The sequence below is a fragment of the Sciurus vulgaris genome (genome assembly GCF_902686455.1).
Source record: "Sciurus vulgaris genome assembly, contig: HiC_scaffold_237_arrow_ctg1, whole genome shotgun sequence".
Classification (NCBI taxonomy): domain Eukaryota; kingdom Metazoa; phylum Chordata; class Mammalia; order Rodentia; family Sciuridae; genus Sciurus; species Sciurus vulgaris.
In genome coordinates this window covers 1,212,754-1,230,827 of record NW_027632820.1, presented here as the reverse complement: position 1 = coordinate 1,230,827, position 18,074 = coordinate 1,212,754, and the positions used below count along the sequence as shown (strand labels likewise).

At 34.3% G+C, this 18,074-nt stretch overlaps 1 pseudogene across 1 annotated transcript in view; it reads right to left on the bottom strand.

Moving 5' to 3' along the window:
* Window positions 1–477: 477 nt before the first annotated feature.
* Window positions 478–18,074, bottom strand: part of LOC306652459 (flavin-containing monooxygenase 5-like) — a 29,817-nt pseudogene continuing 12,220 nt past the window's right edge. The window contains exons 3-6 of the transcript in view: window positions 17,056–17,222; window positions 13,622–13,970; window positions 5,617–5,689; window positions 478–631 (exon numbers count right to left, since the gene is read on the bottom strand). The product of the transcript in view is annotated as a flavin-containing monooxygenase 5-like (transcript). The remainder of the gene's footprint in view (window positions 632–5,616; window positions 5,690–13,621; window positions 13,971–17,055; window positions 17,223–18,074) is intronic.

Genomic DNA, 18,074 nt, shown 5'->3' with positions numbered 1-18,074 from the left:
CAAAGTGGGGTATATGTCTTCTTCATTCCTCATGCTGCCTAGAGTTCCTCATTGCTGTTTCTATTTACTTCATCAAATCCTCCTGCTCAGTTAGATTATGTTTTATTAGATCAACTTAATTTGAGAGTAATCAGGTAAACACATAGTAATATAAATGAATGGTATAATTAATGTTCTTCCTCTAAGAAAATTTCACTAGACTGTTGCTCTAGGTCAAATCCTGAATCAAATAAATACATTTCTTTTTTTAAAGTAATTTTTAATTTTGAAATAGTTTTTGATTTAAGAAAGGTTGCTAAGATATTTCAAAGTTTTTGGATATACCACACCTAGTTTTCCTTATTGTTTACACATTATCATGGTACATTTGTCACAACTCATAAACCAACATTGACACATTATTATTAATTAAAATGCCTACTTTATTTATATTCACCTATTTTTAAAATTGATCCTCTCTTTATTCCAGAATATTCATTACATTTTTTGACAGATCTCCTTAGGCTCCACTATACTGTGACAGTTGCTAAAAAATTCCTTGTTTTTGATGACCTTGAAAGTTTTGAGGTGGTCAGGTAGTTTGTAGAATATTTCTCAACTTGATATTATTGATACTTTTATCATGGTTAAACTGGGTTATGATTAAGGGGAGGAATACTACAGAAGTAAGTGACCTTCTTATCATATCATTTCAAGGGTACATACTGTCAGTATGACTTATCACCTTGAAGTTAATCTTGATCACCTAGCTGCAGTAGTATTTTTCAAATTTTTCCACTGCATTCACTTTTTCCTCCTTTCCATACTGTAATTTTTGGAATGAAGTCAATCTATGCAGCCCACTTAAGAAGTAGAAAATTGTGTTCCATATCCTTGAGAAGAAACTATATAAATTCAGAATTCTTTTGTATGGGAGAGTTGTCTGTTTTAAATCATTAATTAATTAATTAATTAATTAATTTATTTATTTATATCACTATAGACTCATGTATTTTTATGTCTTATATTCTAATACTAGGTTATCTATTTTATTGTTCAAATTTTCCACTATATGATGGCTCTGGTGTCCCTTTGACATATGCTTATTCAGTTTCTGTTTTGAGCACTTTCTTACTCTCTGGCATTACAAGAATGCATTTTTCTTTGGTAACCAGATTTAAAACAATTGGAAAATTTTTACATAAATATATATAAATACATGTATATGATCTTAATATAAAGAGCAAAATAGATAAGTAGAATATTAGTACATATGCATCTTGAATTGTTTTGAGTGCAATATTCTGTTCATATCTTGCTTTCTGCTTCATTAAGAAAATGAGCAATGATTTCATTTTTGGTAGCCATGCATAATAGAAATCAAATCAATTTAAAAATAAACAATTTAAGGAGGATATTGGGGTGTTATTAGTAATAATTAGAAATTATTAAAGGATTATTAATTCAATACATTTACATTCTAAAGCAGAGGTAAGTTTATATTATAAGAGGAGAAAATTTAAGAAGAGAACCTCAATTTACTTTTGAACAAAAATAATCTGCAGATGAAAAAATACTAGTTCTACTTTAATAGATAACAAATCCCCTGTATCATAAATATTAGAGAAGGAAAAGGACCTAAGAAATAATATCAACTTTCAGTACTTTAGTTATTGAAAAGGTGAAATGACAGGCAGCTGTCCAAATAATTATGTGAGGACTGGGGATATAGCTCAGTTGGTACAGTGCTTGCCTTGCAAGCACAAGGCCCTGGGTTCAATCCCCAGCAATACAAAAAAAAAAAAAAAAAAACAAAAAACAAAAAACAAAAAAACAAAAAAAAAAACCAAAAATAAATTATGTGATTAAGAACTTTTAGCTCTCACATTTCTAATTCTCTTATGCACACTTGTATTTGTTGGATGTACTTTTAGTTGTTCAAATTTATCCTGTAGTTAAAAAATTGGCAGCAATACAAACATATAAACATATTGCACAACACCTACTAATGAATATACATTTAACTAGTACTTTCAGCACCTTTCCCTATGGAGTTCATTGTGCTTGACAGCTGACCATTTCTCATGAACTAGAACAAAGCAAAATTTCAGCATACGAGAAAACAATATCAGCAGCAGCACTAGATGTAAACCCAAGTTTCTGCTTTCTATTTCTTTGCTCTGTTTTTGAAAACTACACAGTATGACAGAAGAAAAGAGGTATTAGAAAAATATTCCTACGTTTTAGACATAACTTCTTTAAATTCTTATTACTTAGAATCTACTTGAAGGAATGGGAGAAAATTAGAGTAGGAGGAGACAAAACACATTTGTAGTTCACATTACAATAGTTGGCAGCTACTTACTTCCTAAAGTAAAATTCTGATTAGATTCAACCTGGGAACTAAGAGATCAAAAAATATAGGACAACTACTTTAAAAAAATCCCAATTGTCTAAACCAAGTAGGACCCATGGGTTGATATTAAATTATTAAAACAACCTATGAGTCTAGAAAGTTGAAAGTAATTTTTTTATTAAGAAAATAAAGATATGTTGCTTAGGGAGAGGAGCAAAAATGACCAGTTATCAGGTACATTAGTAAATAGTAAGTAAAACAAAATGTCTTATCATAGACAACTCTTTTAAGACCATTATTTATCTTATCTCTCAGAAAACATAGAGTTATAAGGTTAAAGACAAACAAAAATTGAGCTTTTAATAGAAAATCAAATCCTACCAGAAAAATTACATGGAGTCAGCCATTTTTTAGAGATGCTGATTCAGGGTCCCCACCACAATATTTGATAATCAACATGTCTAAGGACATAATATAGAAATGACTAAATAAGTTCCTGAGCTCACAGTCTAGAAATTATTGAAAGAAAATGTGACAGATTACAAGAGTCAAGGGGGGATGAATCAACACAAATGAAAACCCAGGATTTCATTGCAGAAGAAAGCAGAAAGAGGATCAATGCTTCTGAAAGAGAATAAAACTATTTTCTGGGAAATTTGAAATTGAGAGTTGTTCCATCTTATTAGGTTTGGAAGCCATCTCTAGATTGAGCTTCCCAATGAAAGCCAGGACATTGACAATGGGACATCTAAAAATAAACCATAATCACCTCAAGTAAAATAACAGCTAACATAAACCTGCCCATTATCTTTGTTGAAGCTCTGGAATTACTCTTTTCAATCACTCCTGTCTTCATGGGCTTCCTGATATGATGATCTGTGGTTAAGATGGTTTTTCAAACCCCATCACATTTTCCAGGGACATGTAGATGAAACTGGACAGAGTGCAGGGTCCCAAAAATAACTGTAATGCTAGCTTGGGGACAGTGAAGGAAAGAGACAGATTAGGCTTGACTCCCAGCAAAACAGTAATCCCTTCCATGCTATCAATGCAGTCTCCCTGAATGGTATGATATCGGCTCTCCATGTACCTAAAAGTAGAGAAGATAGAAGCCATGGCCTATCAAAAAGGCATTCAATTATATGATCAATCAATCAGTGATTTATGAGTGTTTTATTGATTTTATATTGAACTATTAGCTGTAGTAAATAGTGAAAAGAAGATATTTGTCACCATCCTTAACGATCTTACAAATCTAGTAAGAGATAAGATATGTATACACATAACAGAACTCAAGGGTTTTGCTAAATTTTGTGGGTTTGACTGATAATAGAAATGTAAAAAAGGGCACTTAAGAGAGAGTTATACTAGGCCTTTGAAGGATGTGAAAGATATAGATAAGATGAGAACAAAGAAAAGTAATAAAAATAAGGGAACAGCAGCAAAGTAAAAGAATAAAGCAGGAATAGGTCAAAGAACTTTTATGGTCAATGCCTAAATTAGTAGAAAACAGGAATGGACAGCATTCCAGATTCAGAGGACTAATGCAAAAGAGGGAACTCACCACAAAAATCCTCAAACATGGGATTCTTAATTATTTTGAGGGCAATGGTGGTGGGGTGGTGGGTGTCCACATATCAGGGCTTCCCAGGGAAAATGTTAACTTGGAACCCTGAAAGGATGTGGGAGGGTGACTTATCCTACAAAAGGAAGTGGCCCTCCAGATGGATCCAGATGAAATGATTACACGAAGAGCTTTTGGAGATCTAAAGAGACTTTTTAGTGGGAAAATGCAGTGAACAGTAAAATATGTGGAAGGAGTTTGACTAGGAGACTTTCACTTGCTACTTTCTGTAATAAAAAGAAGGAACAATGGAACACAAAGGAAATAAGAGGAACGTTAAATTAAGCTGATTGAGGGATCCAAAAACAAGGACAGGAAAAAAGGATTAGAAAATAAATTTTAGGTAGAATTCTTGAGATGGAATTCTGAAGGGACTGATAGATGGTCAAGTAGTACTTCATCACAATGGGGCTAGAGTTTCAAAGAGATAAATAGGAAAGAATTTGAGAGCTTTGCTCTCTGGAGATGATATTAACTCAAGTGTTTGTATGCATGCTCTTATTTATCTTATAGCATTAGATCAAGAGCTGGAGTTTTCATGAAGATTTCACAAAAGGATTCACTAGTTCCAGCCTTGCAGGATTGTTATGAGGATTAAATTAGCTCCATGTACATGAAATGTTGAATGTAACTGTCAACTCTTAATAAAGTTCAAATTATATCCTTGGGGACTACTTATAGTAAGAAGGTGGTGGGACAAAAATAAGTCAAAGGAAGGACAGCAGAAAAGTCCAAATAGTAGAGTTAAGTGCCAGAAAAGATGGGAAAGAAAGCACTCCAAGAGAAAATGTTTAAAAATGCCAAGGTTGGTAGTGAAAGATTGGAACCTGGTCATGGATGACTTTCAAGGAAGCAGTGTCAGGAGTAAGGAGGTGAGTTTAAAATTCAGGGAATCTGGAGAGCAAGGGGAGAGGCCTAAGAGCATAGGATGTAGAAACTTTAGATGTTTTGGCAATGAAAGAGGGGAAGAAAATAGGAGAGCATCTGGTAAGGATAATAAGATTAAATAAAAAATTACTCTCTCTTCCTCCAAGATAGGGGAGATATGCTAGTATAGTAAGTTGCAGCAAACCACCAACAATCAATTTCCACTTTTTCTGAGTAAAAACAACCTTAGGATTGAGCTCAATTTCAGACTTCTGAATCACTGTGTTCACCAAAGCACAAATCAGCCAACTGATGTTATTATCTTACCACATCACGTTGACTTTTCATGCTCCAAGCCAGTCTAACCTGCATGTGCTATTCACCTGATGATAGCCAGGAAAGCAGTCAGTTCAGATTTGTAAATCTACTTAACAGATTTGAAATTGTCATTGATTCAACATACTCTTCCTTCCTTTGGCAGCTCTACTACTGCTTCAAGTAATTCCTCCCAAAATAACATACCTAACTTTTTTCCATGAGTTTTTTTTTATCTAACTTTTCTTTTAAGTCCTAAACATTGTCTTTATACACTTTTCTTGAATTTTCTCTCCTTTCTCATTCACATTGAAACTGTTAGTGATATATCCCCATTCACTTGTCACCAATATTGTTCCCTTTTTCATCATAATTCTCAAATTAACAAGAGGAAACTGAAATGTAGTAAAATATTGTTTTTATTAAGAAATATGTAGAAAAATTTACCATACATCATCCTGGGAGAATTTCTTATCTTTTTGCCATTTCCTCTTGAATTTTAGTTATACCTGCCATCATTTCACTTTGTGAAAAAAATTTCTTTAGCCCTAAAGAAAAAAATTTAAAATTTGAATGTAAATTACCTCAATAAAAACAATGATCCCGTTAACAATTACTGTGTTATGAGAAATTCAAAGAAATACAGAATAGTTTTCTATACTCAAAGAGATTATAGTTTACTTGATTACCCAATCTGGCCACCTTCAAAATATAATAAGTAGAGCATATCTAATTGGAAAAATGGAAATCTGAAGTGTTCCAAACTCCAATACTCTTTGAACACTGACAAGATGCCACAAGTAGAAAATTCAGCACTTGACTTCATGTGATAGCTCACAGTCAAAAAACAGGCACATTAAAACTATTGTATAAAATTACCTTATGGCTATGTTTATAAGGTACATATAAAAAATAAGTGAATCTCATTTTTAGATTTGGTCTCCATCTTGAAAATAGGCCATTATATATATGCAAATATTTCAAACTCTGAAAATGCATGAATTTCAAAACACCTGTAGTCCTAAGCATTTCGGATAAAGAATATTCACCTGTATCAATATGTGTAGCTCACTTTATTCTGCTTTGTCTTAACATGTTTACTCTACTCTGCTTTCCAACAAATACCTGCCTCCTCCCTAACATAGTCTTTGAATTGGTAAATAAAATATGGACACATGGAAATGACAAATGGTCTTAAGAGCACATGGAAAATGAGATACAAGGTCAAAGGAAAGTTGGATATGGTGACACAACCTGCAATCCCAGCACTTGGTAGGATGAAGTAGGAGGATAATTTGAGTCCAGGTGTTCAATCAGTCTGAGCAATGTAATAAAACACGATCTCAAAAAAAAGAGGGGTCTGGAGAAATGCACCTACACAGGTATCTTAATAACAAATGTATTTTTATACAATGGAGAGTAAAGGAAATAAACATAAATTCTCAATCATATTTTATGCTAAAGTCCTATGGAAGATAAGCCTCACCTTCTATCCTCTTTTATTAGATAGGAGTTTGTGAAGGGGGTAAGACCAAGGGTAATTCATAATGTCCAATCTAGACAAATAAATTTAAGCATTAATGTACAGTTCCTGTACTAGGATCTAACACCAAGGACATGGCTAGACAAAGGCAGATTCACATCTAAGTTCATATAAACAACTATATCTCAAACAATTAGACTTTTGCCCAGATATATAGCCTTATGACCAGAAATGTACACCCTATGCCTGTAGAAAATTTAAGCCACAATCCTAAAGTGTTACTCTATAAATTTATTGAATGTAGAATTTTAGTACAGGAATGTCTCTTACACAGTTCAATCCTTCTTTCTACAATACAATATCAAGTGATCATCTCATTCCTCCTTAAAAGTCTCTGGTCTTAGAGATTTAACTGCCATCTAAGGAGATGATATAATTGATTGCTGTAGTTGCTGGAACATTATTTTTTGTACTGATCCCCAAATCTATTTCTATTCTACTTGCAGCAGTTGAACTAGCTCTTCCTTTTGGAGCCACAGAATTGAATTGACAGGTCTTAAAATATGTAGAAAGCACCTGTCATAACTACTTTAATCTTTTCATTACCCAGCTAACCACCACAGGTTCCTTATATAACAGGTTTAATGTTCTCTGCCATTCTAGTTGCCCTTTTCTGGGCACACTGCATTAACTATCCTGATATGCTCATCCTGAAACACAGAAGTCAAAAATTCAATACTCAGAGCTTACTGTGTTTTTTTGATGTCTTTCTCATTTTAGCTACAGAAATTATTACTTATAAATCAATAGGGAAGAATGGGAATGGTTCCTTTGAAATAAATCACAGGTCTTTTAGGATGTTCAAGAACTACATTTTGAGAGTGTATTTCCAATTACTTTTTACAGGATATTCATAGAGGTGATATCAAGGAAGTTCTTGGCTGCCATGCAAGAAATTTGACTTTAATGTAGGCTATAGAGAACCACTGAAGGATTTTGACTGGGAGAGAACTCAAATCAGATTTGCAATTTAGAATACATGTCAGAAGGAGTAAATAAGTGCAAGTAAATCTTGCATTTATTGGCTTGAAACTTTATGGAGGAGGAGGGGGTGGATATCTATTTCTTGGTGGTGAAAGGCAGTCAGTTCATAAACAATAACAAAAATCAGTTAAGATTTGATGGACAAAGATATTTACAACATTCTGTGAAGCAGTTCTCATTGAATTCATTAACTTTCAGTATTATCTTGTTTAGACAAATATTGTATCATATTTCTTATCTCCCTCCAAATCTTGCTCCCCTTTTTATATTACTAGTTTACAATAATGGCCATGGCTCCTGAGCAGATTCTTTTCTCTCTTATCCCCAACACTTATTCTGCCACCAAATCCTTTTAAAAGTTCCTATGAAGTTTCATTCAAGTTTGTCGCCTCCTATTCATTCACATTGTTATTACTTTGGTTTAAAGGCTTCATGAGGTCTTACTTGGACTGACATTCACATTTTACTCCCTCTAACATGTATTCTAAATTGCAAAACTGATTTGAGTTCTCCTCTCCCAGTTAAAAATCTTTCAGTGGTTCTCTACAGTGTAAATTAAGAAAAAATCCTTGCATGGCAGCCAAGAACTTTCTTGATATCACCTCTATGAGTACCCTGACTTCATTTCCCTTACTTTCTATAAGATTATTTCCCAACATTCTCAATTACTTGTAATACCCAGAAATCAATTTACTGTCATTTTCCCCTAACTTTGTATAAATATTGGTGATTTTCCCATTCATATATCAAAATTTTCTTTTTTCTTTTAGTATAAAGCCATGGAAGAATGGGTACTTGTTGCCCACTGTTCCCATAGTAGCTACTCTACATTGTTACTAGACCACCTGCATAGGATGCAGTAAATATGTGTGAAGTGAATGAACACATTAAATATTTGTTTCTTGTCTATCTCCCTTCTATGACTCTGAGTTCCATGAAAATAGGAATTTTTTTGTTTTTCTGTTTTTTCAGAACCTAGGAGATCATATATACTGAGAGATGAGTAAATGTTTGCTGAACAATGATGTTCAAGAACAGTGAGGAATTGAAGTTTATTTTCCCAGGGTCCCCAAGACAATGTGGGAATGAAGAGAGCCTAAATTAAACTCTATGGTAAGGGGTCTTTCAAGGTCTACTCTCAGTTGTAAGGCATGTTGTATTTGTATAATCCTGACTTTCTGAAATCCTCACTTGCCCTGTACATTTTGGTATAATGTTACAAGAGAAAAGACCAGAACTGCTCTGGTCTTCCAGAGCAGTTCAGCCTTTTAACCTGAAGAGAAATTGGCCAAGGCACTTGATAAGCTGAGATCATATGAAGTTTCTATTACAGAATTCAAAACTTCATTTGCTTGAAGGACATACTGTATTCATTAGAAGTGACATTTATTAGATATTTCTGTGTGCTAGGCATTGGTCTAGCCTTGGAATACAAAGGTAAATAAACATGATTATTTAAAGAGTTTTCAATAATAAAGGAGGGAGGAAATATGGATAGGTTTGTCCTGTATAAACAGAAAGTAAAGGGAGGGCATACTAAAAAGAGAACATCAGAAACAAAATCTCTGGGTACAAGTATATCTGCTATATTGTTGATTATTAAGTCATCAGGTGCTTCTAGAAGTCTTGATGTGTGGTAAAGACTAATAAAAAATGAACCTGAAAAAGCAATTTATACCAGTCTGTGGTGGAACCTAAATGTCACCCTATGACATTATACCTTCTGATAATACAAAGGATTGGTATAACTTGATATGGTTTTCAAGGAAAGAAAGTTGCTTAATGAAAGAACCCTTTGAGACTGGCAAAACAGGCAAAGAACAAAGATTCTTGATTTCATTCGTGGCAAGAACGTGGGTTCAATGTTATAAAAAAGGGTGGAATATTTCCCTTGACAAGAGGGCAATACTTCCAGAGAATGAAGGAAAAGGGAAAATGGGATTTAGTAGAGGGAAGACAGATCAAAGAAGAGGGCAGACTGAGCTGGGCAGGCTTGAAAGACTAGGAGAAACTAGTTCAAAGATGAACTAGTGAAGATAAAATTCAGGGATGAGAAAGACAAGAATTTGGTAGGTAGACAGGTAAGTCATGGCTAGAATAAAAACTCATGGTTCCTGTTGGAAGTTTGATAAAGTCATAGGGATTCTTCCAAAGATTTCTTTTTTGCAAAAGTTGGAAGAATGTGTGCTAGGCTTCTGCCACCATAAAAAGCTGAAATTTTTGTACATTTTTCTTCGGATGACCTACTTTCATACCCATAATGCAGATTCTCCCAAATACTCACTTTTCAAATTTCTCTTTGTAAGTTACTTAGGCATGGAATAAGAGTCCCATTCGCTTCAAGCATACTAAGATGCTTTGGCCTATGTTAATGAATTTTTCTCCCCTTACTTAATTGATCTAATTAAAATATCCATTTAATATGACTAGAATTAAGCCAACCATGGGTTAATTGCATTTGGCTGTCCAGGGCTCTAAAATAGTACATGACCTACTGCACAGACTTTAAGGAATTAAGAAATGTCAGACAATTGGAAAGATGTCTTTTACCTATTAAGTATTTAGCACTATGTTTTTTCTCTCTGACATCATGAGGATCTCATTAGTAAACAGTAAGCTATAATTCCAATGAAAACACTGAATAATTTTAATTAAATACTAGTAATGATAACAAATTTTATTATAATAATTATAGGATCAAAGAATTTCTTCTTTAGAAAGAAACTTCAAAGTCATCTGGCTTCTCTCTATTCTGAGGCTTAACTCTCCTCCATTCACCTGTCTTCAAATGGCCGTCTAGCCATGTGACATTCTTTTGCTATTATGTTTGGTTTTCTCACAATCAGAGGTTTCCCAAGAAAAGGTCTTGTTGATACAGGCATTAGACTAAAAACCCTGCCCCTATTAGAAGAAAAAGTAGGCCCAAATCTCTATCATGTCAGCTCAGGAACTAACATCCTCCATAAGACTCCTAAAGCAGAAGTAAAATCAAGAATCAATAAATGGGATAGTATCAAATAAAAATCTTCTTAACAGCAAAGGAAAAAATCAAAAGAGCTCTCATAAATGTAGAAAATCTTTAACATCTACACCTCAGAGCATTAATCTCAAGGATATACAAAGAACTCAAAAAGCTTAATACCAAAAATCCCCCCAAACTCAATCGATAAATGGGCAAAGGAACCAAACAGGCACTTCACAGAAGAAATGCAAATGGTCAGAAAATATGAAAAAATGGTCAACATCCCTAGTAATGAGAGAAATGTAAATTAAAATTATACTGAGAGTTCATTTCAGTCAGAAATATGTCAAGAATATAAGTAACAGTAAATGTTGACAAGGGTATAGGGGAAAATGTTCACTCATACAATGCGGGTGGACTGCAAACTGGCACAACCACTGTAGAAAGCAGTATGGAGATTCCTCAGAAAGCTTGGAATGGAACCACCATTTGACCCAGCTATCTCACTCCTTGGCCTATGCCCAAAGGACTTAAAATCAGCATACTACAGACTTACAGCCACATCAATGCTCGTTGCTGCTCAATTTACCATAGCCAGATTGTGGAACCAACCTAGATTCCCTTCAGTTGATGTATGCATAAAGAAACTGTGACATATATATACAATGGAATATTACTCTGCCATGAAGAATGACAAAATTACGGCATTTGCAGTCAAATGGATGAAAATGGAGACTATCATGCTAAGTGAGATAAGCCAATCTCAAAAAAAAATTAAGGACGAATGATCTCGCTGATAAGCAGATGAGGACATATAATGGGGGGTGCGAGGTGTTAGCCTTAGGGTTAGGGTTAGGTTTGGGGTTAGGGATAAGGAGGGGGGTAAGAATGGAGGAAGGAAGGACTGTATAGAGGGAAAAGAGGGGTGGGAGGGGTGGGGGGAAGGAAAAACATAACAGAATGAATCAAGCAACATTGCCCTATGTAAATTTATGATTACACAAATGGTATGCCTTGACTCCATGTACAAATAGAGAAACAACATGTATCCCATTTGTTTACAATAATAAAAAAATAATGATGTTAAAAAAACTATACTGAGAGTTCATCTCAGTCAGAAATATATCAAAATACAAGTAACAGTAAATGTTGGCAAGGATGTAGGGGAAAATATTCACTCATACATTGCTGGTGGACTGCAAACTGGTGCAACCACTGTAGAAAGCAGTATGGAGATTCCTCAGAAAACTTAGAATGGAACCATTATTTGACCCAGTTATCCCACTCCTTGGTTTATCCCCAAAGGACTTAAAATCAGCAGACTACAGTGACACAGCCACATCAGTGTTTATAGCACTCAATTCATGATAGAATAGCTATGGAACCAACCTAGGTGCCCTTCAACAGATGAACAGATAAAGAAAATGTGGTGTATATACACAATGGAATATTACTCAGCCATAAAGAAGAATAAAATTATAGCTTTTGCTAGTAAATGGATGGAACTGAAGAATATCATGCTAAGTGAAATAAATCAGGACTAGGGTTGTGGCTCAATGTTTCAGTGCTTGATCAGCATGTATGAGGTCCTGGGTTTGATCCTCAATACCCCATAAAAATGAATAATATAAAGGTATTAGTCCATCTACACCAAAAAATTTTTTTTTAAAAAGAAATTAACCAGTCCCAAGAAATAAAAGCCCAAAGTACTCTCTGGTAGGTGGATGATAACTCATAATAGGGGAGGATAGGGAGGAAAAGTAAGGATGTTCACTGGATTAGACAAAGGGGAATGAAGGGAAAGGAGGAGGAATGAGAATGGGAAAGACAGTAGAATGAATTGACATAACATTCCTTTGCTTATATATGAATATAAGACCAGTGTAACTCCACATGTTGAACCACAAGAATGGGATCCAAATTGGAATGGATTGCACTCCATGTATATAATATGTCAAAATACACCTTACTGTCATGTATATCTAAAAACAACAAATTAAGAAAAAAAAAAACCTTTATATGGACAAAAAAGGAAAAGGTCTTGTATTTTTTTTAATTTTTTAATGTTAAGCAGATATTATGCAACCCTCAAGATTTCCCTCCTTGGTTCTAGTTTGACTCTCTGCCCTACTTAGTAGGTTATTCCTTCAAATATTTGAAGGGAACTCTCAGATCTCCCCCAGATCTTAACTGATTTTGCCTAAACTTCTCCAGAAAATTCATCTGCATTTCAAATGATATATTTTCTCATTCCTTAAATCATTCTTATCTCTCTCCTTATTCACTGAATTTCAGTTTCAATTTTATAATATTTTCAGGTGGTAGTCTGATAAGTTTAGAGAACAATTATGTGTTCTGGGACATAATGAGTTTTTGATGATGCTAGATTAAATCATGCCTTTTAGAAGCCTTATCCTTTGTTGACTCATATTGAGCCTACTATCCCAAACTTCAAAGTTTCTTTCCAGTAATCCTAGCCTAAACTGAAAGAAGGTATGTAAAGAGGGTGTGAGGATTTGAAAGTTGAATATTCTACATTCTGGACTAGTCTCCTACCAGGTGTTAACTTGCTGTCTGAAATTAAGTTACACCATTTCTATATTTGACATTCTCTATAATGAAAGGTGGCATTCTTTTACTTCACAAATATATGCCAGTTGTCCAAAATTTAGATGAGTGTAATCATTTGGGAAAAATTTCGTCAAAAAATCTTATGCCTGTCCCAAACAGATGTACTGAATAAGCATCACCAGAGATGAGATCAAAGCATCACTGAGTTTGGAAAATATCCCAAGTGATTCTAATATATGTTTATGGTTATAAATTACTACTTTAGAGTCACTTAAAAATAAATGTTCTAGTAATAACTTTATGCCAAATATTATGCAACCCTCAACATTTCAGTCATACATACTGCTATTTAAAAGCAAGTACATACACACAATTAAACATAATCAAGTAATTAAGTAGTCAATTTGTACAGTCACTTACCTTTAAATACTTGAGTGGCCCAGCATCCTTGGAGCTCTGCAATGGACATAATGGCTCCTAAGGATTGAATCAGGCCTATGATAGCAAGAATTGACTTTTCTAGGTTGGGGGAAGACCTTTTGATATAGGGATATCTTGTTTTGACCACTTTGATGGAAACTTCACGAAAAGCAAAGGCAAACCTACAACCTGTGGCAAAGATAACAGCATCTATGTTGTCCTCTCTGGAGCCATCCTCAAATATGGCAGCTGCCTCTGTGAATTACTTCACATATCATTTCACTTTTACCAAGCCAGAAATTATATATTTGACAGATCATCATTTATTGTTGGATGCTGGTTCAGAGCTCTATGAGTGCCAATAAAGATGAAGAGGAGAAATGAGAGTGACCAAGAGAGAGGGAAAGAAGGGAAAAGAGAGAAATAAATCATGTAAGTAATTTTTTGCTTTGGTGGAGGTGGTTAAACAATGTCAATGGTTTTCACTCAGTCTCCCAATGAAATTTGGAAAAGTTCTACTTTACATAAGTTCTACTTTACCTCAGCTTTTCAGAGCAAAAGCTGAACCCTAGGAGTCACTGAGATGGGAAAGCACTGGAGAAGTGAAAGAAGAAGAGTCTTATTTGAGGAATGCATATGTGGTTTCATAAGTAATATTAACACTCTGTGGTATCATAAGGCCATAGGCCAATAGTTTCTGTCCACATATTATTAAGTCTGGCAGAACTTGTCTGTTAATATTCTGTTCAGTCCATTTCTAATTCCAAAGGCACCAGAAGTAGATTTAGAACTTCATTTCCCAAACTGTGTAATAAATTACATCCCTATAGCAATTTAGAGTTTAAATTATATTTCCATTCATTAACTTGACAGTCACACAAACTCTATGAAGGAGATAGAATAGGTGTCATTATCTAGGTTGTATAGATGTGGAAACTGAAGTCAAGAGAAGTGAAGTGACTTGACCAATGTTATACAGCCTAGTATTTTAGAATTTCTATTAAAATAGCTTTCTATAAACTCTTTTGGGATACTTTGGACATATTAAGTAGTGTTTTCTAGAGAGAGCATGGAATAAGGGTTTCAAAATAAGAAAGCCAAGTTTCCAGTATCTTGGGTCTTTAAAATATAAAAAGTCTTAATTCAGTTTTAAAACAGTCTTAATTTCTGAGCTTTAAGTCAGTAGGCTCTGACAGTCCTCATTCCATTATCTTCCTGGCCTAGCCTCAGAAATATTTTATGGTTTACAACTATCCTTGATTTTTTGAATTTAATTTGCTTTGATTCTAACTTTTAGGAAGATTCTTTTCTGCATCCCAAACTCATGATTTTATTTTTCTCTCTAAACCTATTCTCTTTCACTAGCAGTACCACCATTTACATAGATGGCCAAGTCACAAAACTATCTCATATCTGCTTACCAAGACTATGCTCTTTATCCCTTAAAAAGGAAGATTACCTAGAATAGTTTTGTTTCCTCCCTATCTCCCCTGAACTATTACAGTTGACTTTAGGGCTCCCTTCCTATCTGCCTTCTATACAATTTGCCTTAGAATAGAAAGCCAAATAGACATGATTTTAGGATCCTCGATTTAGAAAAGAAAATAAAAAGCTAGAAAGAATATTATTGGGTCAGGTGCTGTGGTAATTCTACAATACTTTTATTACAGATTTATTTTTATGTCACTCAGTTGCTTAAATTCTAGGCAAGTGCTCTGCCACTGAGCTAAATCCCAAACCCCCAAAATTTTTATTTAGCAGAGCATAGAAACAGTTTCTTACCTAATAGACCTAGAGATATATTTAACTACTCATCTACCTTTGCCATATAGTCTAGGTATATCAGATTATGTGCAGGTCTCAGGCTATAATTTGCCTTTTGCTATTCTAAGATATTATAATTAGAATGCTACATGCTGACACTATTTATGTACCTCTTATTATTCCATAACACCTCAATTTGTTTTGCAACTACAAAAGATATTCATGCTTAAATAACTAAGTGAAAAATTGTTGGAAAACACAACATCCAAGTATCATCTCACTAATTAACTTCAAATTGCTGAGACAATTTAGCAAGGCCCTAAGCAACTTAGTGAGACCCTATCTAAAACAATACAAGGGACTGGGAATGTAATTCAGTGGTAAAGTGACTCTGGGTCCAATCCCTAGTACCCAAAAGAAAAAAGAAAAGAATATTATTGAGACATCTGTGGAAATTTGAATATGCCAACATTTTAGATAATGTATTTTTTCAATGTTAAATTTCACAAATGTGATAATTGTATTATGGTATATAACAGAGTGCCCTTTTGCTTAGGTATATATTAATGATTTTTGACTTACATTAAAAAAGTTCTTAAGTATATATGTATACTACATATTGTTTGGATCTTCCTATCTTTTAAAAGGGAAAACAGAAAAAGCAAATATGGCCATATTTGATAGGTGAATCTAGGTAAAAGATATATGAATGTTCAATGTATTTATTATTGAACTGCTTTTCTGTAGATCTGAACATTTTCAAAAATGAGAGATTAGACAGAAAAAAAATCATTTAAAGTCAGTATATAAAAATGATTTCACAATGGTCCTCCTGGCTGTATGAGAATCTCATTCTTTATACTCTGCATCCTAATCATTTCTTTGTCATATCCTATTGTCTTTCTTCTCATTTATGTTTTTAAGGTAAGATCCATTCTGAAGTCTTCCATTTGTTACTCATGTTTTCCTCAGGAAAAGTACTTAGTTTCACTTAGTTTCAATTTTTTTTAATCTGTAAAATTGTCATAAAAAATGTACAGACCCCCAGGGCCATTTTTGAGGGTTAAATGAGATAATACATATAACTCATCACTGTGCTTGCCTTTAAAAACTCTTCAAAAATGTTGAGGTATTATTTGTATAATGGTGTAACATGACAGTCTGCTTTACACTAAATGTTTCTATAAATAGAAGCAGTATACTCTAAGCTAAATGTAGTAAATACATAAACCCATAACATGGTTGTTTATTATTATTATGTACCACATACAAAATTGTGTGAGCTAAATTTTATACAACTGTCAGCGCAGATGGGTTTGTAAATCAACATCACCATGATATTATAATGGCTATGATACTACTTAGCCAATAGGAATTTTTCAGTCCACATTAAAATCTTATGGGATCACCATTCTGTATGTACTCCAGCATTGACTGAAATGGCATTATGTGGTGGCATGATTGTTCACAGACCTCTAAACTCTAAAATTATCATTGCCCAAATGACAATAATACAAATTATTCCATTTTCAAGGGAACATGCACAATTAGGGTAGGCCTTATTTCAACCCAAGGTAAAAATCACTCAGACCACAACCTTCTATTCCTCAGTGTCAAAGGCATCGCTTGAGGGTCAACCTCCATTCTTAGTTAAGTTTCTGGTAGGTCACCCACCTGGAAAGCTTTCCAGGGGTAAGTGAGCATTAGTGTGATGGCCAGTGCAAACCATGTCTCCATCAAAGACATTAACCTCCTTTTTCCCATCACACTCAGTGACCACCTCCCATTGACCTGAAGTAGAGAAATCAGGCCTCTTCTTCACACTGTACACAGTGGTCTGAAAGAAAAGTAACATACACAGGGGACTGTAACCATAACCAGTACAATGTATATCTTCCCAGACACAACTTATCCTGCAAAATGTTACACAAAATGTTGATACCACAGGTACCATCACATCAGTAGGGTCCTTGCAAGAATATTTGATTTTCATACTCCATAAAGAACAGTTTTGTTTGAGGTTGTGGTCCAAATGAGAAGACTTCTATAAGGCACATAAAGTAAAATGGAGTTGACAGAATAATGTACTCTCCTGTACCTCCAGAAAAGTAGGATTTTTGAGGACTTTTAGTCTCTGCATTAAGGCATTGTAGCATTTGAATAAATTCTGAATTTATCCTGTACTTCTGTGAAACTCTGCGCACTAAACACCTATTCCTTCACTAACCCCAGACATCCCAAAACTCTCTGATATCTTCTGACACCCAAATTCTGTTCTCTTTGACTTACCTCAAACATGTGACTATGAGGTACCCTTTCATGTTGGAGTAGGAAAATATTTCAGTGGCTCTTATTTTTTAAAGGAATCTCTCTTTGCCTTTTACATATGCCCACTTTACAGATAATTATAAAGAGGCTGTGCGATAGGGAAATACTGGTATAATTTTTAGTTTTTTTAAAAAAAACAACAAATATGGGCTACTCTGCCAGTCTAAGGAAACATCAAGAATGCATTCCAATGAGGTTCTAGGGCCTTGGCTATAATGCCTTGGTTGAATAGTAGAGACACTAAGCCTAAACCATCCTGTACTACTTATAGTTCCTGTCATGTGTTTTTACACAAGCTGGTGCTTCTACTTGGATCATCCTTTTATTCCTTCTTCATTTGGTAGACTCCTTTCTATTCAAG